The sequence below is a fragment of the Macaca nemestrina genome, chromosome 1, assembly GCF_043159975.1.
Source record: "Macaca nemestrina isolate mMacNem1 chromosome 1, mMacNem.hap1, whole genome shotgun sequence".
Taxonomy (NCBI): Eukaryota; Metazoa; Chordata; class Mammalia; order Primates; family Cercopithecidae; genus Macaca; species Macaca nemestrina.
The window spans coordinates 134,637,129-134,665,052 of NC_092125.1; positions in this window are offsets into that span (position 1 = coordinate 134,637,129).

Consider the following 27,924-nt stretch of genomic DNA (forward strand, 5'->3'; position numbering starts at 1 on the left):
TTTTCACAAAACTGTGTGGCTCAGAACCTTTTGGTCAATGATAATTATATAACACTTTCAACCCAAATTCTCTTACATAAATGGTCTGTTTAATTACTAGATATATCTTCGCATCAATTATGGTAATATTTAAAATTTCTACAAAAACACCTATTTCATCGAGGTGTATTAGCTTAGGTTTGTAAATAGTGTTCTTTTAAATTACAACAACCACCTATTATTAATTATTGCTTTTTCATATTTTTTTATTTTTCACTTTTTTAAAAAAAAGATAAGATAAAGTCTGGCTCTATTGCCCAGGCTGGAGTGTCATGGCATGAACTTGGCTCACTGTAACCTTCACCTCCTGGACTCAAAAGATCCTTCCACCTCAGTCTCCCGAGTAGCTGGGACTACAGGCACATGCCACCACACCTGGCTAATATTTGTGTTTTTTTGTTTGTTTGTTTGTGGAGATGGGGTTTCACCATGTTGGCCAGGCTGGTTTCGAACTCCTGAGTTCAAGCCATCCACTTGCCTCGGCCTCCCAAAATGCTGGGATTACAGGCATGAGCCACTGTGCCTAGCTTTTTCTCACATTTTATAATTAGAATTATCTATTTTAGTTTTTCCAGTATACTTGTTTCATAGTCGTTCCAATATTTTCCTGATTTCTAGTTTTATTGTGTTATAATTTTAATTTGTTTTCAAATTATTTTCTGAATCTTTTAAAAGTTTTAACAATAATGTCTTCATGAATATGTATGAAATTGATTTATTGCTTTGTTAAATAGGAAAATCAATGAGGCCTATTATTCTCTGTCTCCTTATGATATTTTATTTGGTTTCTGTCTTTCATCTGTTTGGAATTTGTTTTGATATCAAGTGTGAAATAAGGATCTAACTTTTTTTTCAGTAAGTGTACTTAGGGGTTCCAATGCTCTCTATTTAATCAATCATTCTTTCTTCGCTGACTGGAAATACCACCTTTATGGTAAAATAATGACTGTTAGAGTTGTATAGACTTTTGTATTTGTTCATGGGTTTTTGAGTTTATTCAATCGATGTGTCTGACACCTGTACCACACTTGTAGTGTTTGCGACTTAATGGTTAATTCCGATATCTGGAGTTAACTTCGACATTCTCATACATTTCCTTTTTTCTTTATACTGCTTATTCTAGTATCAGTCAACAAATTGTCCCCTCTACACTCTTGAATAACTTTCTTCTCTTGACTTTCATTATTCCACATTTTCTTGGTTTTACTTCTGTTCCTCTATTCAATCATTTTTAGTCATCTGCAAATGTATTTCTCCCATATCCAATCTCTAAATGCAATTTATATAATAGACATATATAAAATAAATTGAATTTATTACTTTTTCTGATTACAATAGTAATAAAAAGTTATTCACAATTTCAAAACCTCAGAAATACCTAATTCAGAATTCCAATTTTGGGCGTAAAGGGCTAACTTGTATCAGACCAATATTTCCACAACGAGCAACTGAAAAAAATTATAAATTAAAAAATAAAAACTGTTTATAAATGTTAGGTAACTACCAGGCAATCAGACCCTGAGAGACCAGGATCTCTGAGAAAACAAAAATGCACTGGGGTTAGCCTAACATTCAGTGTCACAATTTTCCTTGAAGTATTTGTTGTTTGTAAGTTGCAACTGAGAGTCTGCGAAGTCAAGCAGTGGCCAAAAATCTTCGAAACCTAGCAGAATTTTCATCACTCTTATGATATGATGGAGAAAAAATTCAGTTTAAGACTTCCCAAAGATAAAGGCTCTAGACATTCAGGTGGGATCCCTGAAGGGTTATATGCTAGGAATAAGGATAAATAGAAAAATTGGAACCCAATTTTGCAACAACTCAGTCTACCCTGGAGTAAGGTAATGTACTCCCAAGTCAGGCTGACAGCCAGACACAAATGTAAGTCTTCTCTGGAGGAAAACAACATTACTAAGAACCTCATATTAGCCTAAATATGTGTGTACACATTATCTGGCACTAAAAACAAAAGGAAATCCCCATAGAACAAGATACTCTTAAATAACTGAAGGCAAGAGAAAAACATAGGCAGTATAAATAGAACTACAGATGATTCATACAGTGGACTTACCAAACTTAGACTTTCAAAGAATGTCAATTCATATATGCTTTAAAATAAATGACAAAATGGATCATTTTAGTAGAAAACTGAAATCCATAAAAAGAGCATAATGAAAACTCTAGAATAGACAAATAAAATAATTAAAATTAAGAAATCAATAGATTGGTTTAATGGCAAACTAAAGACAGCTGAAGAGAACATTAGTGAACTGGAAGAAAGGTCAGTTGAAATTATCTGGACTGAAGCAGGGAAGTGACATAAGATACTCAGAAAAAAGCTCAAAAGATGTATGTAAATGATGAAAAGTTCTCAGATATTTATATTATGAGTCTCAAAGAGAAAAGAGAATAAGAAACAGGTAATATTAGAAGAGATAATGGCTGAGTATTTTAAAAATTAGAGTAATCAGTAAGAGATCCAAGAATTGCTGCAAACCCTGAGCAAGATAAATACAAAGGAAAGCAGATTAAGTCACCTCAAAGAGAATATCAGAAATTGTCAAAAGGAAGCAGCCACACTGCTTTAAAATAGAAAAATAAGAGGTTAAAATTTTTTAAGAGAAAAACATCATAAGGAAAACTAAAATCAGAGTGTTAAAGTATTGAAAGAGACTTATTGCTGACCAATAACACTATTCTTCAAAAGTGAAGAAGTGAAGACATTTTTGAATGAGCAAAACCTGAGAAAATTTTTTCCCAGTAGAGTCACACAAGGCTGTTACTAAAGTGAGTTCTGTAAGCCTGGGAATATGCTGCCAGATAAAAGCATAGAAATATAGAACAAAACCAAAAAGATACAAAAAGAGTATGAATGTGGATAAATTTAAGTGAGTATTAACTGAGTAATGCTCTAATATTATTTATGGGTTTAAAAATAAATGTAGAGTTAAAATACACGACAACAACAGCAGAAGAGATGGAAGATAGTTCAATGGACTTAAAGTGATAGCAGACCTTTAACTTGTTTGAAAAACGGTAAAAGGAACATTAGCTTCTAATAGACCAACAATGCATGTTGTAATGAACATGGTAACTATCAATGTATAATTACCAACCCAATGGGAGATGGAAAAAAATACTTGATTAATTCAGGAAAAGCCAAGACAGTAAAGAAAAACTAACATAGAACAGGTAGAATAAGTAGAAGACAGGTAAGATAATCTTTATTTTCAACTATATCAAAATTTACCTAAAATAAAAAACTAAAATCAAATCCTTTAACTATAAAATTAAAATCAAATACTTTCACATAGATTTCAGGCTAGGTGTAAACAAAGGATTCAAGTCAACACTTTTTACGAGAGACACACTATAAACAGGTTGCAGAAATGTTTTCAAGGAGCGAAAATACTATGAAATTATTAACCAAATAAAGTATATTTAATTATCATTATATCCGTAAAATTAGATTTTAAGTAGTTTAGTAATAATAGAAGATATTTTCTTTTTTTTTTTTTTTTTGTTTTTTTTTTGGTTTTTTTTTGTTTTTTTGAGACGGAGTCTTGCTCTGTAGCCCGGGCTGGAGTGCAGTGGCCGGATCTCAGCTCACTGCAAGCTCCGCCTCCCGGGTTTACGCCATTCTCCTGCCTCAGCCTCCGGAGTAGCTGGGACTACAGGCGCCCGCCACCTCGCCCGGCTAGTTTTTTTTTTGTATTTTTAGTAGAGACGGGGTTTCACGGTGTTAGCCAGGATGGTCTCGATCTCCTGACCTCGTGATCCGCCCGTCTCGGCCTCCCAAAGTGCTGGGATTACAGGCTTGAGCCACCGCGCCCGGCCAGATATTTTCATAATGATAACAATAGGTAACACACTAGGAAGATATGAGTTCTAATTTGTAGCACCAAATAGCATGGTCGCAAACTACATGAAGCAGTGTCAATGGAACTAAAAGAGACAAAACTACAAGCACAATTTTTAAAAAACCATTTACTTTAGTGTAATTATCATATTTATATTCTACTTTCAATAATTACCAACTCATAGCCAATAAAATTTCATATCTATTACTCTCTCACCTGTGATTTTTTTTCTGAAGCAAATCCTAGATAGGATATCATTTACTCTCAAAACATTTTTTTATATAGCCTTGAAAGAAAAAAGCCTCTTGATAACAAGGCCATACTATGTTCCACACAGATTGTAAACATGTTTTTTGACTGATTTGTTCTTTAAGAATTATTAAACTCCAAGTGATTTTTAAAATATAAACTTTTATTGTTCAAGTGTTAATATTTTATTAAAGATGAGTTTGTGACATTAATATTTTTTCCAGGTAGAATATCAACTGTGCCATGTAATGGTAGGTTAATAATGCATCATTTCAAAACTAGAGACGTTTGGGATACGAAGAATCACAACAAAGAAACTGAAGAACCATTGGATAAATAGTTTATAAATAAATTATAAATTGGTGGACATACATGGTGACAACAAGTATAGGTCACAGTGAAATTGTCCACTAGATTTCTGCTTTCTGGTGTCCTTTCAGGATAAAGGGATAGTTAAAAATGTTAAAAGGACTATGTTATTCCAACACATATCAAAGCATGCATTAGTGTATGCACAGATATGATAAAGAAAAGAGAAGAATTCAGTGTGGTCTTAAGGAAAGGGGTTTGCAGAACTGAACAAGAACGTGTGCACACCTTGAGAAATACCACACCCTTGCCTTGTAAAGCCAAGTGGTAAATAAAACTGATTTGATACTATTAATGTCTTTTCATATCTACATTATTCCATGGACCTCAAGGAAGCCTACCTTTGGTTAGGGTATCCTCTATTGCAGGTAGTCAGAGAAAATATTTTACTTCTTGGAAATTCTTTCAGTCTACAATAGACCATTTTTTTGTTTTTTTGGAAATAGTTCCATGGAATTTCAACAAACAAGGGCATATCATATGTTTCTATTATACAAGCTTGTTTCTGTTTATTGGGTTTTTATCATGTGCATAGGTTCTATGCCATGTTTATTAGGTTTTATTCAGCAATTTTATTTAGAAGTCCTCTCTCTCCATATTCTTTTCTACTCAAATAGTCAGGCACCGGTATTAGTGTGTTCAATATCCCAATATCATTGTGTTTCTCTAAATTCCTGTTTGAGTTTTCAAACTTTTATAATCTAGACAACTTGATGATAAACTATTTGCCAATAACAAATAACAATGATATATTTTTATCAGCAGATTGTGAATTTTGTTAGCATAAAATAACTCACATTGTTTCATTGTGAACAAAGATTTTGATAATATTTTAACTTCTCTCTTTTTCCTTATGATTGATTGATGCACACACACACAAACACGTACACACGCATGCTACTATCTTTAAAATATTTTAATTTTAATTTTTTAATTATTTGTTTGGTTTGGTTTTTGTTTTGAGACAAGGTCCCTATGTTGCCCAAACTGGTGTCTAACTCCAGGGCTCAAATGATCCTCCTGCCTCAACCTCCCAAGTAGCTGAGACTACAGGCACATGCCACTGAGCTGGGCTAAACATTTTTATTTAAAATAAATAGGATCGGCAAGTGTTAGAATAGTCCTTCAGATCACTGATGCAGTGACAATAATCATTGGCAGCTTCTTGTAGAAATATTCCCAGAAATATTCCACACAAATAGATACATATATAAATTCATTTAGTCACACTTCACTACCTCCAAATATGAAATATCCACTTTGTCTTGCATCTTGTTTTTGACTTTATAAATTTATCTTTAATGTATTTCATATCAACACATAGAGATAGAGATATGCCTCATTCTTTTTCATTACTACGAGCTATGTCATTTGTGGGTGAACCATAATTTATTTAATCATTTATGGACATCTATAAAACCAAGTCTTTTGTTACTAGACAAGGCTTCAATAAATAGGTTGTATGCATGCCATTTGGAAATGTTGGTAATATAATGTATAGGCCTCTTGATGTTGAACTACTACATAAAAGAGTATGTACAGTTCTCTTTCATAGACACTGTCAAATTGTTCTTCAAAAAGTTTATGTTAATTTACACTCCTACTGGCAATGTCTGAGGATGCCTTTTATCACATACCTTCTCCAATGGTGTGAATTTTCAAATTTTCTTCCTTTCCTAAGATAATAAAAATCCCCATTTTTATTTTGCATGTCCGTATAAGTAGGGTAAAGCAACTTTAAAAATACTTAAACACCTTATGTTTTTATTATCTGAAAACTGTCCTTTGCTTTTTTATTGCTGGTGTTTTCTTTTTCTTATTGATTTGATATGCCTCTGTAGATGAAAGAAATTAGAGATTTGTAACATGTGTTGCATTTTTTCCTACTTTTTGTCCTTGGACTTTCTGTTTTTATGCAGCTATTTTAATTTTCATGCAGTCAAATTCATCAATCTTTCCCCTTTTTCCCCCTTTTTTTCTGGATTTTATTTATTTTAAAGGCATTCCTAGTTCAAATATTACTGGAGAAAAAACCTTCCCATATTTCATTTTAGAACTTTTATGATTTTACTAAATCATTGATATTTCAAATGTAATTGGAGAAAAGGTATGTGGTAGTGGTTACTTTAATATCTTATATTGAAAAATCCATCCTTTCTCCACATTTATCACTTATAAACTTTATAAGTACAGTTTTAATTGCTGTGCATTTATAATGCCTGATAGGATTAGTCTTTTTTTGTTTCCTTTTTAAAAATTGGCTAGCTATTCTCACTGACCTGTTTTTCTCTATACAAACTTTAGAATTCTCTTGTCTAGTTTCAAAACATAGAGAACTGCAATATTTACAGTATTGGTTGCTCTTATCCAAGAATATGATAAATATTTGCATTTATTCAAAAATTTTTGATGTCTCTCAATAGCAGTTAAAGTTTTTATTATACATAGTGAACATTTTTCTTACTAAGATTTTTCTTTGGTGTCTCATAGAGGTTTCTTTTGTAAGTTTAACTTTTATTTCCATTATATTTTCTAATTGGTTAGAAAAGCAATAATCATTTTTATATCTAGCAAACTAAGTAAATTATCTTATGTCTAATAGCTAAACAACTCAATCTCTTGAATATTCTAAGTATATAATAATAGGATCTGCAATTAATGATAATATTGCATTATCCTTTTAAAGTTTATGTCACTTCTTTTCCTTGCTATTTACCTTGGTTAGAGCTGCCAAATTAATAAGAGCACCAATCATGAGCATTTTTCTTATTTCTAGTTTTGATATTGATGTTTATAAATATATATATACACACACACACGTGCACACACACAGATATTTCATGTATGCTTGAAAATAAACATTATAAATAGACCTTACTTGGAAATGTTTTACTAGTTGCATTTTCATAGACAATTTTAATTTATTTTTATTTTTTAAAAAAACTTTTTCCTAGCTGGTAGACTACCAGGAACATAGGCAAGTTTTTAAAAAGAAGAAACTCATAGTATATATGCTGTACATCCCAAATAAGAAAAGGATTATTGGCCAAAAGAAGGCATTAAAGACTTTAATAGCCTTTAGAAATGGTATCTAGTTTTCAGAGGTCATTCTCATCAGAACATGAGGTGGAACTTTATGCAGCAATGCTCAGTGTTCTTCCCTAACCTTGACTTTTTTTCCACACCATCATCTCATCTCTTCCCTTTTTCTCTTTAGCACCAGGTGCTACTCAATTTGTATATCCATTAGGAGATTTCAATTTCCAGGAAGCAAATGCTGGAAACAGTACATGATGGGTTATACATTATATTCTGCATTATGTTCTGGAATGTACAGTCATATTAGGAAAAGTGCTACAATAGGGCAATAAGAAGAATTCTTGGTAGATGCTGTGATTTGAATATGATTTTTCCCCTCTAAATCTCCTGTTGAAATCTGATTGCCATTGTGGTAGTGTTACAAGGTAGGGCCTCTAAGAGGTGATTAGGTTGTTAAGAGAGATTAATACCTTTCTTATGGGAGTGATTAGGTATTGTGAGAGTTTGGCTCCCTTTTCTTTCACACAGGCATGATCTGTTTCCCCTTCTGCTTTTCTGCATTGCTATGAAGCAGCATTAGGCCCTTACCAGATGCTGCTGCCCAATCTGGTGCTTCCCAGCCTCCAAAACCATGAGCCAAATAAACCACTTTTCTTTATAAATTAGTCTGTGATACTCTGTTATAGCAATAGAAAACAGACTAAAACAGGAGATGAGTGGTTAATGGATACACACACGAGTCCATGCATAGATCCAAACATATTAGAAGCATAATTTAGTCTTTATTTAATACACCCTCATTAAAATAAGCTTGCTGTTTGAAAACATTCTGTGCTAACGTTAGAATCACCCAGAATTGACTAAACAGTACATTAAACTTCAGTAAATTATAATTCAGTGAAGTAAGTTCAAGGCTTAGTCTAAAAAATATAAAAAGAATAACCTTATCACATATCCTAAGTTTGTGTGAGAAGCTAAAGTACTTCATTAATCTCTAACTTCACATTTCTTTCCAGTTAAATGGAGATGAAAATTGAGCCAGATCATTGGCAAGTGATAAGCTAAAATGTAGAAACAATTGCATAGCACCTTAAATATATAACTTTATATAAATGCTGTGAGAAGCAGAATATAATGAATAATCCATAAAGAGTATTGGGTTTATGCTTCCATTAAAAGCTGTCTTCCCTCAAGTCTTGAATATTCCATGAACAATTCCATTAATCTTTTATCTACGGCACATACAATATAAATCACTGATATGTTGTATATAAACACCTAATAAAATGAAGTTTTTAAAAAATAACCTAAATTCTATTTTAATTCATCCTTTTACTTTCAAAAAGTTAATAGCGATAAAATGCAAGAGATCAATTATTTTTGTCATATTATAATACAGTTTTAGTTTAATGTACTTTTAAGGCTTAGTGATAGATGAGTTCGCACCAGTCTTTATGTGTCATACCTTTCTGTCTTTTGTATTGTCATCTAAAAATAAATATATAAGTATAAACTTTTAATAAGTAGGTTCTATAAAGTACACTAATCGTGTTAGTGTTTTTTTACTCTTTCTTCTTCTTCATTCCAAGCTCTTAATGATCTTCAATAATAACTTATGAGTAAACTTGCTTATTGGTCTCTTTGTTGGAATTAGCCATATGGAAAGAAAATTTCTGTGGTCTAGTTTATGTATGAATTTGAGGATGAAGGTTACTTGGTAGCTTTCAGATGGTAAACCAAAAAATGTTTCTGCATCAGGTGTAAATGTTTTTCTTTTTTATATTAAACTTTTAACACCCATTTACTTGCCATGTGAATACCTACCTGGACAATGGTGCCATGAAGAATCAGGAGTGGACAGTTCCCAATGTGCTCTGATTTAAATTATAAATGATTGTCCTGAAATAAAGAAAATTCAAACACCAAAAGGAAAATTCTTTTAATTCTACAGAAATGTGTTTGATTGCCTTCCATATAAAATGTATGTACCAGGTATTGAGGAAGTTTTAACTGGTATTCTAGGTTAAAAGATAATTTTACTTCACTTCAAAAACAAATTTACGAGAACAAAAAGTTTTTTACAAAAACATTTACAAAATCAAATTTTTCTTAGGTGGATGAAAGGTATGAAATCGAAAGACAAAACTTTAGAACTTTTTAGAATAAAATATAGAATATTTTTGTGACATTTTCTAAAACTAAGGTGTCTTATTCAGTTAGGACTGCCATAATAAAATATCATAGCTTGGATGACTTATACACATCGAAACGTTTTTTTCTCATAGTTCTAGAAGCTGGAATCGAAGATTCAGAGGCTGGCAGAATTAGTATCTGTGAGGGCCTGCTGCATGGTTCATAGATGGCCATCTTCTCACTGTTTCTTCTTATGGTAGAAAGGGAAAGGAAGTCTGTTTTATAAGGGTACTAATCCCACTCCCTAGGGTTCTGCTCTCCTAATTACTTCCCAAAATCTCTATCTCCTAGTACTATCACATTAGAGATTAGGTTTCAACGTATAGGTTTTCGAGGGGCACAAATATTCAGTCTATAGCAGAAGGCATTATTTTTAATATCATGTATTCAAAGAACAGTATCTGAAGCTAAAGTATTTTAAAATCTCCTCTGTTGCTATAAACTTAGGTAATTTACTTAAGTTCTTTTGTCTTCAATTTCCTCACTTGTAAAATAGAGGTAATAATTTTACCTAACCCAAACACTTGTTCTGAAGATAGAATTTGCTTAACTCATGTAAAGCCATTAGGAAAAGGCCTGCCACATAGTAGGTCTGTGGGTCAGCTGGGACCCAAACTGAAGGGTAGCAGTTATCACAGGAATGCTCTTACTAAAGTCAAGCATAGAAGTACTCAGAGGGACAAGGAGAAACATGATGACACCTCTATAAGCCCAGACACATGACATATTCCATCAGCCAAAACAAGACACATGGAAACACAACTTCAACATGTTAGGGAAATATATACCTCCTATGACATCATTGTGATAAGGAAGAAATATTTTGGAAATAGTATTAAATATACTACACTGTTCTTTAGGATTTGACTGGTTCTTCAGGGTTTGATTATGCAGAATTTTGGTGTAGGAGGGCGGTTTAAGAAAAAAGAACAAGGTCTTTGCAAATAGGCTAGATTTCAAAGATAGAAACACAGAAACATCTGCATATGAGGAAGTGGAGCAAAACAAATTTTAAAGAAAGTGATTTTGATCTATGTTTTCCCTCCAAAGTTTTTAAGAAAGGCCAATAAGGAAAAAATATATTTTTAAAGTATATTTTGCTAGATGTTTCTTTGATTATGCCATCAGTCTGGGCCACCAAGTTACTGCAGTCCCAATAAGCTTTTTAAAAGAATTGTGCAAAGTAATAATATAAATATCTCACTCATGTTACCATATAGATTCATCATCCATATGCAACTTCTAGTGGTAATTTGTTCTATACCCTTTCCAAGGTTTTGAGTACATACAGATGTATCCAAATATACATATATTTTATATGAGAAATATAGTGAATATATATTCATATATATACATATGTATGTAAGTATAAAGTGATTGTTTAAATATCTCATAATGTACAGATCAACTTAATTCGTTTTAAATAAGACAATTCCTTGAAAATTCAATTGCATTTATTCTTTCCTCTGAACTTTAGAATGATTTTGTACAGTTCAAAAAATTCTGCTGGTGATTGCATCAAATGTAGTTTCATTCTATTAAATATACAAATATATATGGATACACATAAATTTGTAAAGGATTGATGTTTTAAGGGTGTTAGGTCAAATAACAGTGAAACACGCAATATTTCAGCATTTATTCAGGTTATATTATACATTTTTCAATAAAATTTTATAGTTTTGTATAATAAGTTGTAATTTCCTTGTTAAAAGAGCTCAACATGATACAGCATCTACCATTCGGTTAGATCTTAATAGTTACTAAAATATTGAAATGATTTATTTACTTATTCATATATTTCTTTCATTGTCTTCTCATATGATAATTAATGGGTTCAATGATTCATTACTTGAGAAGTCGCCATATACTTGTCAGTGACTATATTCATTTTTCAGAAGCCATAAGTCAATTTATCAAGAGTCTGTACCAAGAGATTCTAACGTGCCTGCAATTTTCACAAATACTTAATGCATTATACTGAGATGCAAAGTAGTGGACATGGTAAATGTTACACAAAGTAGAAATTTAATATTGAATTATAAAGATTATATGTGCTTATAAATAATGATCAATCATTAATTATCAATGTTAACATATAAAATGACAAATGTGGTTTGTTTTTTCCCTGTAGGAGCACTAGATGCTAGTGTAATTATTGCATGAAACCACCAAAATAAAACAATCCCAACTGCAGTTGGCAAAACAGATATAAAGTTAAAAAATAGTTATTTTACAATAGAAAACAATTTAGTAAAGGCATTGAGAGACCATACTTTGTCCTCTTATACCTGGGTGTCTCTAGGTATATGCAAGGGGAGGTTATCTTTTTCTTTCTAGAGAACAGGGGAAGGTTTCCCCATCAGTACAGTATCCTACTATGTAAATCGGCTACAAATAGACAAACAGCAGCACATGAAGAACAGGAGTTATTTGTGTGCTGAAGTTTATAACATATAGTAGTAAATGTTGGAAAACAACACAAACGCTAGAGGGGGAAAACTCACAGAATGGGAGAAAATATTTGCAAACTACCCATTTGACAAGGGATTAACAACCAGACTATGTAAGGAGCTCAAACAACTCTATAGGAAAAAATGTAATAATCTAATTAAAAATGGGCAAAAGATTTGAATAAGCATTTCTCAAAAGAAGACATAGATATGGGAAACAAGCATATGAAGAGGTGCTCATCATCGTTGATCATTAGAGAAATGCAAATCAAATATACAATAAGATATCATCTCATCCCAGCTAAAATGGCTTTTATCCAAAAAAATAGGCAATAGCAAAGGCTGGCAAGAATGTGGAGAAAAGGCAACCCTTGTACACAGTTGGTGGGAATATAAATTAGTACAACCACTGTGGAGAACAATTTGGAGGTTCTTCAAAAAACTAAAAATAGGCCAGGTGCAGTGACTTACACCTGTAATCCTAGCACTTTGGGTGGCCAAGGAGGGAGGACTGCCTGAGCTTGGGGGTTCGAGACCAGCCTAGCCAACATGGCAAAACATCATCTCTATTAAAAATACAAAAAATTAGCCTGGCGTGGTGGCACACACCTGTAGTCCTAGCTACTTGGGAGGCTGAGGCATGAGGATAACTTGAACCCAGGAGGTGGAGGTTGCAGGAAGCCGAGATTGTGTCACTAAACTCCAGTCTGGATGACAAAGTAAGACTCTGTCTCCAAAAAACAAAAAGCAAAAAAACGAAAAACAACAACAACCAAAAAACACCTAAAAATGGCACAACCGTATTACCCAGCAATCCCACTGCTAGGTATCTACCCAAAATAGAGGAAGTCAGTATATCAAAGAGGAATCTGCACTCACGTTTATTGCAACACTATTCACAATAGCCAAGATTTGGAAGCAACCTGTGTCCATCAACAGATGAATGGATGAATAAAATGGGATACATATACACAATGAAGTACTATTCAGACATACAAAACATGAGATCCTGTCATTTGAAAATATAAATGAAACTGGAGGTTATTATGTTAAGTGAAATGAGTCAGGGACAGAAAGACAAACTTCCTGTGTTCTCACTTATTTGCGGGAGGTAAAAATTAAGACAATTGAACTCACAGAGATAGAGTAGAAGGATGGTTATCAGAGGTTGGGAAGGGTAGTAGCAGCTTGGAGGGGAGATGGGGGGGATGGCTAATGGGTACAAAAAAAAATAGAAAGAATGGATAAGACCCAGTATTTGTTAGTACAACAGGGTAACTATAGTCAAAAATAATTTAATTGTACATTTTAAAATAACTAAAAGATTATTATTGGATTGTTTGTAACACAAAAGGTAAATGCTTGAGGTATGGCTTCCCCATTTACCCTGATGTGATTGTTAAGCATTGCATGCCTGTATCAAAATTTCTTATGTGACTCATAAATATATACACCTACTATGTACTCACAGAAATTAAAAATTAAAATTAAAAGAAAAAGAAAAAATATATAGGACATAACATTCTTAAACATTATGAACCTATTAATAGAGTTTAAAAATAATGGAGCAAAAGCTAAGTACAGGAAAAATAGACAAATCCACTAGTATAGTAACACATTTCAGTGGTCCTTTTGCAAAAGTGGATAAAGCAAATATTTTATATAATAAAATACTAAATAATTAAGGATATAGAAACTTAAACAACAATACCAACCAAGACTACCTAAAAGGCATTTTTGGAACATTCTACCCAGCAATTACAGAATACACATTATTTTTAAGTATACACGTAACATTTACCAAGATAGGCCATATTCTGGGTAATAAAATAATTCTCCCTGAACTTGAAAGTATTCAAATTCTACAAAGTTGTCTGACTACAATGGAAAAATTAGAAATTAAAAAATAAAAAGGCCTCTGGAATATTCCCAAATATTTGGAAACTGTTTTATTCAAGATTCTTCAGACACACAGAAACAATAGGATATATACAGTTAACCCTTGAACAACATGGGAGTTAAGAGTGCAGACACTCCATGTAGGTAAAAATCTGCATGTAACTTTTAACTCCACAAAAACTTAACCAGTAATAGCTTGCTGTTTACCAGAAGCCTCACCAATAACAGTTGATTAATACATATTTTGTGTGTTATATGCTTCATATATCATATTTTTACAATAAAGTAAGTTAGAGAAAAGAAAATGTTAAGAAGATCATGAGGAAGAGAAAATATATGTAATATTCATTAGGCGGAACCGGATCTTCACAAAGGTCTTCATCCTCATGGTCTTCCCATTGAGTACATTGAGGAGGAGGAAGAGGAGCGATTGGTCTTGCGTCTCAGGGGTGGCAGCAGTGAAAGAGGTGGAGGAGGTGGAATGGGAGGCATGGGAGGCAAACAAACTTGGCGAAACTTTACAAAAAGACACTAATTTCTGTCTGACTTTTTGCTTTTACATTTCTGTAAAAATGTTTCTATATGGTACCAATCTTTCTTCCAGTTTGTTTTAGTCTAAGTGTCTGTATCATAGAAGGGTTCATTTTGTACAAGAAGTGCAAACAGTCTTGGATAATCAGAGCCCTCCTGCCAGATTGCCTAATGTCAATTTTTCTGACACTGCTCCGTTTCTATCTTCTTCCTCGTTGTCTGGCACTGGTTTGGAAATGCTCATTTCAATGAAGCTATCTTCTGTTAATTCCTTTGCTGTGGTGTTTGTTAGCTCTTGAATTTCTGCAAGATCCGTATCTTGAAACTTTTCACCCCTCACCATTTTTGCGGTATCCACAATCTCTTTCATGATTTCCTTGATTGACTCTGTCATAAATCTTGTGAAGTCATGGACAATATCTGAACACAGGTTTCCCTGATAGGAATTTATTGTTTCAGGTTTGATGGTTTTCGTGGCTTTTTCTATAACAACGACGAAATCTTCAATGGTGTAATTTTTCCAGACTTTCATGATGTTCTCCCTATTGGGGTTCTCTCATGATGTTGACAACATTTTTCCATAGAGTACCATATATAATGAGTCTTAAAGGTTTTTATGACCACTTGAGCTAGAGGCCAAATTAGATATGTTGTGTTTAGGGACAAATAGACCACTTTTATTCCTTCGGTGCTGAACTCATGAGGTTCTGAATGAGCAGAGACGTTGTTCAACATCAAAAGAATTTTTAAAAGCAGTCCTTTATTGCTAAGGGGCTTCCCAATATCAGGGACAAACCATCAATGAAACCAATACAGAAAAAGTGTTCACAGCTGGGTGTAGTGATTCAAGCTTGTAATCTTAGTGCTTTGAGAGGCCAAGGTGGGAGGATTGCTTGAGGCTGGGAATTTGAGGTCAGTCTGAGCAACATATGAAGATCCCATCTCTACAAAGAAAATGTTAACCAGGCATAGGAGTGTGTGCCTGTGGTCCTAGCTTTTAGGAGGCTGAGGCAACAGGATCACTTGAGCCAAGGAGTATAAGGTTACAGTGAGCTATGATGCTATGATGGTGTCACTGCACTCCAGTCTGCGTGACAGAGGGACAACTTGTCTTCAAACACTTTTAATTTTTAAAATTTTTTTAAGAAAAAGTATTCAGGCCTTCTTTTTGTTCAAACAAAATACTGGCAGCGCTGCTGTCTATCTTTTCAAGGCTCGAGGGCTAGTAGATTTATAGGTAAGGGTAGACTTGGTCATAAACCCAACTAGATTTGCACAAAATAGGAGAGTTAGCTTATCCCCTCCTGCCTTAAATCCTGGTCCTCGCTCCTCTCCTTTATTAATAAATATTCTCTGTGGCCTCTTATTGGGCACTGCCGTCTACACTAAAAATCTGTTTACTCAGATACCGTTTCCTCTCAGTGATTTTTCTTAATGGTATCTAGGAACTCATTTACTGCTTCTTGGTTGGCAGAAGCTGGTTCTCTTGTTGCCTTTACTTTTATTTTTTTTTTTTTTTGAGGCAGGGTGGTCTCATCCTGTTGCCAGGCTGAAGTGCAGTTTTAACTCACTGCAGCCTCAATCTTTCAGGCTCAAGGAATGCCCCCCATTTCAGCCTCTGGAGTAGCTGGGGCTACAGGTATGCACTATCACACCCAGCTAATTTTTTTTAATTTATATTTTTAGTAAATATGAGATCTCGTTATGTTGCATAGGCTGTTCTTAAACTCCTGAAATCAAGCAGTCCTCCCGTTTCAACCTCCCAAATTGCTGGGATTACAGGTGTGAACCACCATGGCTGGCTTCTTCACATTTTTTAGGTCAAATGTCCTTCTGAAATCATCAAACTGTCCTTTGCTGACATGAATTTTCCAGATTTATATCTTTCATCTTCCCTTTGCTTTGTCATATAGTAACTTCACTTTTCCTCAGGTCATATTAAGAGTCTATAGGTATGACTTTCTTAGGAAAATCCTGTAATCACATAAATGCTGCAGTTTCTACATGAGATATAAAGGTATTTTACAAAAAACTTAAAAAATGCAAGGATTTCATACCTGGTGATGTATGATAAACATAAAGCAACAGTTTATGATTTTTTTCTTTTTAAAAAATAGTCTAATGCTGGTTTTATTTATATTGAAAGAGTAGGCAACTGTAGCAGTAGACCTTAATCTGTGGTACTTATCAAACAATTCAGCTTTTTCTTGTAATGTCATGACTTTTCTCTGTTTCTTGGGAGCAGTTCCAGCTCTACCGGTGGCACTTCTTTTGAGTTCTCTGGTACTATTCAAGGTTTATGGTATTGAACTAACACAATGAAAAATAAGTAAGAACTGTGAGCAATCACTGTTTACTGTGATACATAATTTACTAGAGAGACAAAGTGCTCATATGGAGAAGATTAGAGTCATGTGGCATTTTAAAGTGGATACGTTTAACATTTGAGCTCACTGCCATAGCAACAGGAGGTGGCTACAAAATTATTACGGTATTATAGCATGTACTATAGTTAATTTTATTCAGTTATAATTTAATACTGCATCATTATATATTTTTTCATCAACTTTTATTTTAAGTTTCAGGTTACATACGCAGGATGTGCGGGTTTGTTACATAGGTAAATGTGTGCCATGGTAATTTGCTGCACTGATCAACCCATCACCCAGGAATTAAGCCCAGCATCCATTAGCTGTTATTCCTGTTGCTTTCCTTCACCCCACCCCAGCAACATGCCCGTGTGTGTGTAATTTCCCTCAGTGTGACCATGTGTTTTCATCGTTGAGTTCTACTCGTAAATGAGAACATGCAGTGTTTGGTTTTCTGTTCCTGCGTTAGGTTGGAGGAAAACAGCTTCCAGCTCCATCCATGTCCTTGCAAAAAACATGATCTCAGTCATTTTAATGGCTGCACGGTATTCCATGATGTGTATGTACCATATTTTCTTTCTTTCTTTCTTTTCTTTGTCTGTCTGTCTTTCTTTCTTTCTTTCTTTCTTTCTTTCTTTCTTTCTTTCTTTCTTTCTTTCTTTCTTTCTTTCTTTCTTTCTTTCTTTCTTTCTTTCTTTCTCTTTCTTTCTTTCTCTTTCTCCTTCCTTCCTTCCTTGCTTCCTTCCTTCCTTGCTTCCTTCCTTCCTTCCTTCCTTCTTTCTTTTTTTTTTAGATGGCGTCTGGCTCTGTCGTGCAGTGGTGCAATCTCGGCTCACTGCAACCTCCGCCTCCTGGGTTCAAGCAATTCTCCCGCCGCACCCTCCTGAGTAGCTGGGACTACAGGCACCTGCCACCATGCTCCGCTATTTTTTTTTTTTTTTTTTTTGGTAGAGATGGGGTTTCACCGTATTGGCCAGGCTGGTCTCAACTCCTGACCTTCTGATCCATCCACCTTGGCCTCCCAAAGTGCTGGGTATACAGACATGAGCCACTGCGCCCAGCCATATGTACCATATTTTCTTTATTCAGTCTATCATTGATGGACATTTAGGTTGATTCCATGTCTTTGCTTTTGTGAATAGTGCTGCAATGAACATAGGTGTGTATGTATCTTCATAATAGAATAATTTACATTCTTTTGAGTATATACCCAGTAATGGAATTGCTGGGTCAAATGGTATTTCTGCTTCTAGATCTTTGAAGAATCACCACACTGTTTTCCACAATAGTTAAACTAATTTAAATTCTCACCAACAGTGTAAAAATATTCTTTTTCTTCACAACCTCGCCAGCATCTGTTGTTTCTTGATTTTTTGATGATCACCATTCTGACTGGCATGAGATGGTATCTCATTGCGGTTTTGATTTGCATTTCTCTAATGATCAGTTATGTTAAGCTTTTTTTCGTGTTTGCTGGCTGCATGAATGTCTTCTTTTGAGATGTGTGTGTTCATCTCCTTTGCCCAATTTTTAATTTTTTTTTCTTGTAAGTTTGTTTAAATTCTTTGTACATTCTGGATATTAGACTTTTGTGAGATGGATAGATTGAAAAAATTTTCTCCCATTCTGTAGATTGCCTGTTCATTCTGATAATAATTTATTTTGCTGTGCAGAAGCTCTTTAGTTTAATTAGATCCAATTTGTTAATTTTTTCTTTTGTTGCAATTGCATTTGGTGTTTTTATCATGAAATCTTTGCCTGGGTCTATGTCCTGAATGGTATTGCCTAGATTTTCTTCTGGGGTTCTTATTGTTTGGGGTTTTACATATAAATATTTAATTCATTTTGAGTTAATTTTTGTGTAAGATGTAAGGAAGGAGTCCAGTTTCAGTTTTCAGCATATGACTAGTCAGTTCTCCCAGCATCATTTATTAAACAGAGAATCATTTTTCCATTGCTTGTTTTTGTCAGGTTTGTTGAAGATCAGATGGCTGTAGGTGTGCGATCTTATATCTGAGTTCTCTGTTCTGTTGCATTGTTCTATGTGTCTCTATCTGTACCAGTACCATGGTGTTTTGGTTACTGTAGCCTTGTAGTATAGTTTGAAGTTGGGTAGTGTGATGCCTCCAGCTTTGTTCATTTTGCTTAGGATTGTCTTGGCTATATGGGCTCTTTTTTGTTTCCATATGAATTTTAAAGTAATTTTTTTAATTCTGTGAACTATGTCAATGGTAATTTAATGGGAATATCATTTAATCTATAAATTACTTTGGGCAGTATGGCCATTTTCATGCTGTTGATTCTTGCTGTCAATGAGCATGGAATGTTTTTCTTTTTTTTTTTTTTTTGGTAGGTATTTTTCGAATTTATTTATGGGCATGTTATGTCAATTTTTATTGCTTTATGATAACTCAGTCTACATGTTAAATTTCTAAAGGAAAAGATGATATGTTTTTTTTTTATTTTATTTATTTATTTTTTAAATTTATTTATTATTATTATACTTTAAGTTGTAGGGTACATGTGCATAACGTGCAGGTTTGTTACATATGTATACTTGTGCCATGTTGGTGTGCTGCACCCATCAACTTGTCATTTACATCAGGTATAACTCCCAATGCAATCCCTCCCCCCTCCCCCCTCCCCATGACAGGCCCCTGTGTGTGATGTTCCCCTTCCTGAGTCCAAGTGATCTCATTGTTCAGTTCCCACCTATGAGTGAGAACATGCGGTGTTTGGTTTTCTGTTCTTGTGATAGTTTGCTAAGAATGATGGTTTCCAGCTGCATCCATGTCCCTACAAAGGACACAAACTCATCCTTTTTGATGGCTGCATAGTATTCCATGGTGTATATGTGCCACATTTTCTTAATCCAATCTGTCACTGATGGACATTTGGGTTGATTCCAAGTCTTTGCTATTGTGAATAGTGCTGCAATAAACATACGAGTGCATGTGTCTTTATAGCAGCATAATTTATAATCCTTTGGGTATATACCCAGTAATGGGATGGCTGGGTCATATGGTACATCTAGTTCTAGATCCTTGAGGAATCGCCATACTGTTTTCCATAATGGTTGAACTAGTTTACAATCCCACCAACAGTGTAAAAGTGTTCCTATTTCTCCACATCCTCTCCAGCACCTGTTGTTTCCTGACTTTTTAATGATCGCCATTCTAACTGGTGTGAGATGGTATCTCATTGTGGTTTTGATTTGCATTTCTCTGATGGCCAGTGATGATGAGCATTTTTTCATGTGTCTGTTGGCTGTATGAATGTCTTCTTTTGAGAACTGTCTGTTCATATCCTTTGCCCACTTTTTGATGGGGTTGTTTGTTTTTTTCTTGTAAATTTGTTTGAGTTCTTTGTAGGTTCTGGATATTAGCCCTTTGTCAGATGAGTAGATTGCAAAAATTTTCTCCCATTCTGTAGGTTGCCTGTTCACTCTGATGGTAGTTTCTTTTGCTGTGCAGAAGCTCTTTAGTTTAATGAGATCCCATTTGTCAATTTTGGCTTTTGCTGCCATTGCTTTTGGTGTTTTAGACATGAAGTCTTTGCCCATGCCTATGTCCTGAATGGTACTACCTAGGTTTTCCTCTAGGATTTTTATGGTATTAGGTCTAACATTTAAGTCTCTAATCCATCTTGAATTAATTTTCGTATAAGGAGTAAGGAAAGGATCCAGTTTCAGCTTTCTACTTATGGCTAGCCAATTTTCCCAGCACCATTTATTAAATAGGGAATCCTTTCCCCATTTCTTGTTTCTCTCAGGTTTGTCAAAGATCAGATGGCTGTAGATGTGTGGTATTATTTCTGAGGACTCTGTTCTGTTCCATTTGTCTATATCTCTGTTTTGGTACCAGTACCATGCTGTTTTGGTTACTGTAGCCTTGTAGTATAGTTTGAAGTCAGGTAGCGTGATGCCTCCAGCTTTGTTCTTTTGACTTAGGATTGTCTTGGAGATGCGGGCTCTTTTTTGGTTCCATATGAACTTTAAAGCAGTTTTTTCCAATTCTGTGAAGAAATTCATTGGTAGCTTGATGGGGATGGCATTGAATCTATAAATTACCTTGGGCAGTATGGCCATTTTCACGATATTGATTCTTCCTATCCATGAGCATGGTATGTTCTTCCATTTGTTTGTGTCCTCTTTGATTTCACTGAGCAGTGGTTTGTAGTTCTCCTTGAAGAGGTCCTTTACATCCCTTGTAAGTTGGATTCCTAGGTATTTGATTCTCTTTGAAGCAATTGTGAATGGAAGTTCATTCCTGATTTGGCTCTCTGTTTGTCTGTTACTGGTGTATAAGAATGCTTGTGATTTTTGCACCTTAATTTTGTATCCTGAGACTTTGCTGAAGTTGCTTATCAGCTTAAGGAGATTTTGGGCTGAGACAATGGGGTTTTCTAAATATACAATCATGTCATCTGCAAACAGGGACAGTTTGACTTCTTCTTTTCCTAACTGAATACCCTTGATTTCTTTCTCTTGCCTAATTGCCCTAGCCAGAACTTCCAACACTATGTTGAATAGGAGTGGTGAGAGAGGGCATCCCTGTCTTGTGCCAGTTTTCAAAGGGAATTTTTCCAGTTTTTGCCCATTCAGTATGATATTGGCTGTGGGTTTGTCATAAATAGCTGTTATTATTTTGAGGTACGTTCCATCAATACCGAATTTATTGAGCGTTTTTAGCATGAAGGGCTGTTGAATTTTGTCAAAAGCCTTTTCTGCATCTATTGAGATAATCATGTGGTTCTTGTCTTTGGTTCTGTTTATATGCTGGATTATGTTTATTGATTTGCGAATGTTGAACCAGCCTTGCATCCCAGGGATGAAGCCCACTTGATCATGGTAGATAAGCTTTTTGATGTGTTGCTGAATCCGGTTTGCCAGTATTTTATTGAGGATTTTTGCATCGATGTTCATCAGGGATATTGGTCTAAAATTCTCTTTTTTTGTTGTGTCTCTGCCAGGCTTTGGTATCAGGATGATGTTGGCCTCATAAAATGAGTTAGGGAGGATTCCCTCTTTTTCTATTGATTGGAATAGTTTCAGAAGGAATGGTACCAACTCCTCCTTGTACCTCTGGTAGAATTCAGCTGTGAATCCATCTGGTCCTGGACTTTTTTTGGTTGGTAGGCTATTAATTATTGCCTCAATTTCAGAGCCTGCTATTGGTCTATTCAGGGATTCAACTTCTTCCTGGTTTAGTCTTGGAAGAGTGTAAGTGTCCAGGAAATTATCCATTTCTTCTAGATTTTCCAGTTTATTTGCGTAGAGGTGTTTATAGTATTCTCTGATGGTAGTTTGTATTTCTGTGGGGTCGGTGGTGATATCCCCTTTATCATTTTTAATTGCGTCGATTTGATTCTTCTCTCTTTTCTTCTTTATTAGTCTTGCTAGTGGTCTGTCAATTTTGTTGATCTTTTCAAAAAACCAACTCCTGGATTCATTGATTTTTTGGAGAGTTTTTTGTGTCTCTATCTCCTTCAGTTCTGCTCTGATCTTAGTTATTTCTAGCCTTCTGCTAGCTTTCGAATGTGTTTGCTCTTGCTTCTCTAGTTCTTTTAATTGCGATGTTAGAGTGTCAATTTTAGATCTTTCCTGCTTTCTCTTGTGGGCATTTAGTGCTATAAATTTCCCTCTACACACTGCTTTAAATGTGTCCCAGAGATTCTGGTATGTTGTATCTTTGTTCTCATTGGTTTCAAAGAACATCTTTATTTCTGCCTTCATTTCGTTATGTACCCAGTAGTCATTCAGGAGCAGGTTGTTCAGTTTCCATGTAGTTGAGCGGTTTTGATTGAGTTTCTTAGTCCTGAGTTCTAGTTTGATTGCACTGTGGTCTGAGAGACAGTTTGTTATAATTTCTGTTCTTGTACATTTGCTGAGGAGTGCTTTACTTCCAATTACGTGGTCAATTTTGGAGTAAGTACGATGTGGTGCTGAGAAGAATGTATATTCTGTTGATTTGGGGTGGAGAGTTCTATAGATGTCTATTAGGTCTGCTTGCTGCAGAGATGAGTTCAATTCCTGGATATCCTTGTTAACTTTCTGTCTCGTTGATCTGTCTAATGTTGACAGCAGAGTGTTGAAGTCTCCCATTATTATTGTATGGGAGTCTAAGTCTCTTTGTAAGTCTCTAAGGACTTGCTTTATGAATCTGGGTGCTCCCGTATTGGGTGCATATATATTTAGGATAGTTAGCTCTTCCTGTTGAATTGATCCCTTTACCATTATGTAATGGCCTTCTTTGTCTCTTTTGATCTTTGATGGTTTAAAGTCTGTTTTATCAGAGACTAGTATTGCAACCCCCGCTTTTTTTTGTTCTCCATTTGCTTGGTAAATCTTCCTCCATCCCTTTATTTGGAGCCTATGTATGTCTCTGCGTGTGAGATGGGTCTCCTGAATACAGCAGACTGATGGGTCTTGACTCTTTATCCAGTTTGCCAGTCTGTGTCTTTTAATTGGAGCATTTAGTCCATTTACATTTAAGGTTAAGATTGTTATGTGTGAACTTGATCCTGCCATTATGATATTACCTGGTTATTTTGCTCGTTAGTTGATGCAGTTTCTTCCTAGCCTCGATGGTCTTTACATTTTGGCATGTTTTTGCAATGGCTGGTACCGGTTGTTCCTTTCCATGTTTAGTGCTTCCTTCAGGGTCTCTTGTAAGGCAGGCCTAGTGGTGACAAAATCTCTAAGCATTTGCTTATCTGTAAAGGATTTTATTTCTCCTTCACTTATGAAACTTAGTTTGGCTGGATATGAAATTCTGGGTTTAAAATTCTTTTCTTTAAGAATGTTGAATATTGGCCCCCACTCTCTTCTGGCTTGGAGAGTTTCTGCCGAGAGATCTGCTGTTAGTCTGATGGGCTTCCCTTTGTGGGTAACCCGACCTTTCTCTCTGGCTGCCCTTAAGATTTTTTCCTTCATTTCAACTTTGGTGAATCTGGCAATTATGTGCCTTGGGGTTGCTCTTCTCGAGGAGTATCTTTGTGGTGTTCTCTGTATTTCCTGGATTTGAATGTTGGCCTGCCCTACTAGGTTGGGGAAGTTCTCCTGGATGATATCCTGAAGAGTGTTTTCCAACTTGGTTCCATTTTCCCCCTCACTTTCAGGCACCCCGATCAGACGTAGATTTGGTCTTTTTACATAATCCCATACTTCTTGCAGGCTTTGTTCATTTCTTTTTCTTCTTTTTTCTTTCGGTTTCTCTTCTCGCTTCATTTCATTCATTTGATCCTCAATTGCAGATACTCTTTCTTCCAGTTGATCAAGTCGGTTACTGAAGCTTGTGCATTTGTCACGTATTTCTCGTGTCATGGTTTTCATCTCTTTCATTTCGTTTAGGACCTTCTCTGCATTAATTACTCTAGCCATCAATTCTTCCACTTTTTTTTCAAGATTTTTAGTTTCTTTGTGCTGGGTACGTAATTCCTCCTTTAGCTCTGAGAAATTTGATGGACTGAAGCCTTCTTCTCTCATCTCGTCAAAGTCATTCTCCGTCCAGCTTTGATCCGTTGCTGGCGATGAGCTGCGCTCCTTTGCCGGGGGAGATGCGCTCTTATTTTTTGAATTTCCAGCTTTTCTGCCCTGCTTTTTCCCCATCTTTGTGGTTTTATCTGCCTCTGGTCTTTGATGATGGTGATGTACTGATGGGGTTTTGGTGTAGGTGTCCTTCCTGTTTGATAGTTTTCCTTCTAACAGTCAGGACCCTCAGCTGTAAGTCTGTTGGAGATTGCTTGAGGTCCACTCCAGACCCTGTTTGCCTGGGTATCAGCAGCAGAGGCTGCAGAAGATAGAATATTTCTGAACAGCGAGTGTACCTGTCTGATTCTTGCTTTGGAAGCTTCCTCTCAGGGGTGTACTCCACCCTGTGAGGTGTGGGGTGTCAGACTGCCCCTAATGGGGGATGTCTCCCCGTTAGGCTACTCAGGGGTCAGGGACCCACTTGAGCAGGTAGTCTGTCCCTTCTCAGATCTCAACCTCCGTGTTGGGAGATCCACTGCTCTCTTCAAAGCTGTCAGACAGAGTCGTTTGCGTCTGCAGAGGTTTCGGCTGTGTTTGTTATTGCCCTGTCCCCAGAGGTGGAGTCTACAGAGACAGGCAGGTTTCCTTGAGCTGCTGTGAGCTCCACCCAGTTCGAGCTTCCCAGCAGCTTTGTTTACCTACTTAAGCCTCAGCAATGGCGGGCGCCCCTCCCCCAGCCTCGCTGCTGCCTTGCCGGTAGATCACAGACTGCTGTGCTAGCAATGAGGGAGGCTCCGTGGGTGTGGGACCCTCCCGGCCAGGTGTGGGATATGATCTCCTGGTGTGCCTCTTTGCTTAAAGCGCAGTATTGGGGGGGGAGTTACCCGATTTTCCAGGTGTTGTGTGTCTCAGTTCCCCTGGCTAGGAAAAGGGATTCCCTTCCCTCTTGCGCTTCCCAGGTGAGGCAATGCCTCGCCCTGCTTCAGCTCTCGCTGGTCGGGCTGCAGCAGCTGACCAGCACCGATCGTCCGGCACTCCCCAGTGAGATGAACCCAGTACCTCAGTTGAAAATGCAGAAATCACCGGTCTTCTGTGTCGCTCGCGCTGGGAGTTGGAGACTGGAGCTGTTCCTATTCGGCCATCTTGCTCCGCCTCGCATGGAATGTTTTTCTATTTGTTTGTGTCCTCTCTGATTTCCTTGAGCAGTGGTTTGTAGTTCTCCTTGAAGAGGTCCTTCACATACCTTGTTAGCTGTATTCCTAGGTATTTTATTCTCTTTGTAGTAATTGTGAATGGGAGTTCACTCATTATTTGGCTCTCTGCATGCCTGCTGTTGGTGTATAGGAATCTTAGCGATTTTCGCACATTGATTTTGTGTTGTAAGACTTCGCTGAACTTCTTTATCAGTTTAAGAAGCTTTTGGACTGAGATGATGGAGTTTTCTAGATATAGAATTATGTCATCTGCAAACAAAGTTAATTTGATTTCCTCTCTCCTATTTGAATAAGCTTTATTTCTTTCTCTTGCCTGATTGCTCTGGCCAGAACATCAAATAAATATTTTGAATAGGAGTGGTGAGAGAAGGCATTCTTGTCTTGCATTGGTTTTCAAGAGGAATGCTTCCAGCTTTTGTCCATTTGGTATGATATTGGCTCTGGGCTTGTCATATATGGCTCTTAGTATTTTGGGGTATGTTCCTTCAATACCTAGTTTATTGAGAGTTTTTAACATGAAGGAATGTTGAATTTTATGGAAGGCATTTTCTGCCTCTATTGAGGTAATCATGTGGTTTTTGTCTTTAGATCTGTTTATGTGATGAATTGCTTTTTTTGATTGTTGTATGTTGAGCCAGTCTTGCATCCCAGGGATGAAGCCAACTTGATCATGATGTATAAGCATTTTGATGTGCTGCTGGATTTGGTTTGCCAGTATTTTATTGAAGACTTTTGCATTGATGTTTATCAGGGATTTTGGCCTGAATTTTTCTTTTTTTGTTGTGTCTTTGCCAGGTTTTGGTATCAGGGTGATGATGGCCTCGTAAAATGAGTTATGGAAGAGTTCCTCCTTTACAATTGTTTGGAATAGTTTCAGAAGAAATGGTACCAGCTCATCTTTATACTCTGGTTGAATTCAGCTGTAAGTCTGTTTGCTCCCTTGCTTTTTTTGGTTGGCAGGCTATTTATTACTGCCTCAATTTCAGAACTCATTATGGGTCTCTTCAGGGATTCATTTCCTTCCTGGTTCAGTCTTGTGAGTGTGTATATGTACAGGAACTTGACTATTTCTTCTAGGTTTTCTAGTTTAGCATCATTATGTTTGTTTTACATTTCTCTCAACTGGGAATAGCACTGATCTGTATATGTTTGAGTGCATTGGTTTTAATAAATTTACACTTTTTATGATAGATTTATGTATATTTTATGGTAGTAAATTATAAAATATACTAGGATCTACATATATTTTTGTATTCATGATGTATCTGACTTTAGGTTAATTACTTATATTTCTATACTATGCAGTTCATCTGCAAGTTCCTTTAACCTGATGCAAATCTCTACCTAAAAAAATACCTAGAAATATATTTAACCAATGAGGTGAAAGATTTGCATAAGGAAAACTACAAAACACTGATGAAAAAAATCATCAATAACACAAACAAATGGGAAAAAATTCCATGTTTATGGATTGGAAGAATCAATATAATTAAAGTGAATATACTTCCCAAAGAAACCTAGAGATTAAACCCAATCCCTATTGAAATGCCAACATCATTTTTCACAAAATTAGAAAAAACAATCCTAAAATTCACATGGAAACTAAAAAGAGCCTGAATAGCCAAAGCAATCCTAAGCAAAAAGAACAAAGCTGGAGGCATCACGTAATATACACTGGGGAAAGGGCACGCTATTAAATAAATGATGCTGGGGAAAATTGAATAGTCGTATGCAGAGGAATGAAACCGGACCCACACCTCTCACTATATACAAAAATTAAGTCAAGAGGGATTAAAGGCATAAATATAAGACCAGAAACTATAAAATCCCAGAAGAAAATCTAGGAAAAACGCTTCTGGACATTGACATAGGCAAAGAATTTATGACCAAGTCCTCAAAAGAAAACACACACACAAAGAAACAAAAGTAGACAAAGGGGACTTGATTAAACTAAAAACCTTCCGCACAGCAAAAGAAAAAATCAGTAGAGTAAACATATAACCTCCAGAATGAGAAAAAATGTTGGAAACTATGCATTCAACAAAGGGCTGGATTCTAGAATCTACAAGGACCTCAAACAACTCAACAACAACAGCAAACCATTCAGAAGAGGGCAAACGGCCAGCCTCAGTGGCTCACACCTGTAATCCCATCACTTTGGGAGACTGAGGTAGATGGATCACTTGAAGTCAGGAGTTAAAGATCAGCTTGGCCAACATGGTGAAACCCCGTCTCTAC